Source organism: Tachypleus tridentatus, chromosome 7 (genome assembly GCF_004210375.1).
Source record: "Tachypleus tridentatus isolate NWPU-2018 chromosome 7, ASM421037v1, whole genome shotgun sequence".
Taxonomy (NCBI): domain Eukaryota; kingdom Metazoa; phylum Arthropoda; class Merostomata; order Xiphosura; family Limulidae; genus Tachypleus; species Tachypleus tridentatus.
In genome coordinates this window covers 129,548,609-129,551,764 of record NC_134831.1, presented here as the reverse complement: position 1 = coordinate 129,551,764, position 3,156 = coordinate 129,548,609, and positions in this window count along the sequence as shown.

Here is a 3,156-nt window from a genome sequence, read left to right as displayed (position 1 = left end):
ATTCAGTGAGTATGGTACAAGGAAATATGTACATTCAGTGAGTATGGTTACAAGGAAATATATCTAGTAAGTATTGTTACAACAAAATATGTACATTCAGTGAGTATGGTTACAAGGAAATATATCTAGTAAGTATTGTTACAACAAAATATGTACATTCAGTGAGTATGGTTACAAGGAAATATATCTAGTAAGTATTGTTACAACAAAATATGTACATTCAGTGAGTATGGTTACAAGGAAATATATCTAGTAAGTATTGTTACAACAAAATATGTACATTCAGTGAGTATGGTTACAAGGAAATATATCTAGTAAGTATTGTTACAACAAAATATGTACATTCAGTGAGTATGGTTACAAGGAAATATATCTAGTAAGTATTGTTACAACAAAATATGTACATTCAGTGAGTATGGTTAACAAGGAAATATATCTAGTAAGTATTGTTACAACAAAATATGTACATTCAGTATGAGTACAAGGAAATATATCTAGTAAGTATTGTTACAACAAAATATGTACATTCAGTGAGTATGGTTACAAGGAAATATATCTAGTAAGTATTGTTACAAGGAAATATAAATATGTACATTCAGTGAGTATGGTTACAAGGAAATATATCTAGTAAGTATTGTTACAACAAAATATGTACATTCAGTGAGTATGGTTACAAGGAAATATATCTAGTAAGTATTGTTACAACAAAATATGTACATTCAGTGAGTATGGGAACAAGGAAATATATCTAGTAAGTATTGTTACATATGTACATTCAGTAGTATGGTTACAAGGAAATATATCTAGTAAGTATTCAGTTATGGTTACAAGGAAATATGTACATTCAGTGAGTATGGGAACAAGGAAATATATCTAGTAAGTATTGTTACAACAAAATATGTACATTCAGTGAGTATGGTTACAAGGTATTGTTAAATATATCTAGTAAGTATTATTGTTACAACAAAATATGTACATTCAGTAGTATGGGAACAAGGAAATATATCTAGTAAGTATTGTTACAACAAAATATGTACATTCAGTGAGTATGGGAACAAGGAAATATATCTAGTAAGTATTGTTACAACAAAATATGTACATTCAGTGAGTATGGGAACAAGGAAATATATCTAGTAAGTATTGTTACAACAAAATATGTACATTCAGTGAGTATGGTATTGTTACAAGGAAATATATCTAGTAAGTATTGTTACAAACAAAATATGTACATTCAGTGAGTATGGTTACAAGGAAATATATCTAGTAAGTATTGTTATGGTTACAAGGAAATATATCTAGTAAGTATATGTACATTCAGTGAGTATGGTTACAAGGAAATATATCTAGTAAGTATTGTTACAACAAAATATGTACATTCAGTGAGTATGGTTACAAGGAAATATACAAGGAAATATATGTACATTCTAGTAAGTATTGTTACATTGTTACAAAAATATGTACATTCAGTGAGTATGGTTACAAGGAAATATATCTAGTAAGTATTGTTACAGCAAAATATGTACATTCAGTGAGTATGGTTACAAGGAAATATATCTAGTAAGTATTGTTACAGCAAAATATGTACATTCAGTGAGTGAGGAAATATATCTAGTAAGTATTGTTACAACAAAATATGTACATTCAGTATGGGAACAAGGAAATATATCTAGTAAGTATTGTTACAACAAAATATGTACATTCAGTGAGTATGGGAACAAGGAAATATATCTAGTAAGTATTGTTACAACAAAATATGTACATTCAGTGAGTATGGTTACAAGGAAATATATCTAGTAAGTATTGTTACAACAAAATATGTACATTCAGTATATGGGAAATATATCTAGTAAGTATTGTTACAACAAAATATGTACATTCAGTATATGGTTACAAGGAAATATATCTAGTAAGTATTGTTACAACAAAATATGTACATTCAGTGAGTATGGTTACAAGGAAATATATCTAGTAAGTATTGTTACAACAAAATATGTACATTCAGTGAGTATGGTTACAAGGAAATATATCTAGTAAGTATTGTTACAACAAAATATGTACATTCAGTATATTGTTACAGAACAAGTATGGTTACAAGGAAATATATCTAGTAAGTATTGTTACAACAAAATATGTACATTCAGTGAGTATGGTTACAAGGAAATATATCTAGTAAGTATTGTTACAACAAAATATGTACATTCAGTGAATGGTTACAAGGAAATATATCTAGTAAGTATTGTTACAACAAAATATGTACATTCAGTGAGTATGGTTACAAGGAAATATATCTAGTAAGTATTGTTACAAAAAAATATGTACATTCAGTGTAGTATGGTTATGGTTACAAGGAAATATATCTAGTAAGTATTGTTACAACAAAATATGTACATTCAGTGAGTATGGTTACAAGGAAATATATCTAGTAAGTATTGTTACAACAAAATATGTACATTCAGTGAGTATGGTTACAAGGAAATATATCTAGTAAGTATTGTTACAACAAAATATGTACATTCAGTGAGTATGGTTACAAGGAAATATATCTAGTAAGTATTGTTACAATGAAATGTACATTCAGTATGAGTATGGTTACAAGGAAATATATCTAGTAAGTATTGTTACAACAAAATATGTACATTCAGTGAGTATGGGAACAAGGAAATATATCTAGTAAGTATTGTTACAACAAAATATGTACATTCAGTGAGTATGGTTACAAGGAAATATATCTAGTAAGTATTGTTACAACAAAATATGTACATTCAGTATGGGTACACAAGGAAATATATCTAGTAAGTATTGTTACAACAAAATATGTACATTCAGTGAGTATGGTTACAAGGAAATATATCTAGTAAGTATTGTTACAATGAAATATGTACATTCAGTGAGTATGGGAACAAGGAAATATATCTAGTAAGTATTGTTACAACAAAATATGTACATTCAGTGAGTATGGTTACAAGGAAATATATCTAGTAAGTATTGTTACAACAAAATATGTACATTCAGTGAGTATGGTTACAAGGAAATATATCTAGTAAGTATTGTTACAACAAAATATGTACATTCAGTGAGTATGGTTACAAGGAAATATATCTAGTAAGTATTGTTACAACAAAATATGTACATTCAGTGAGTATGGGAACAAGGAAA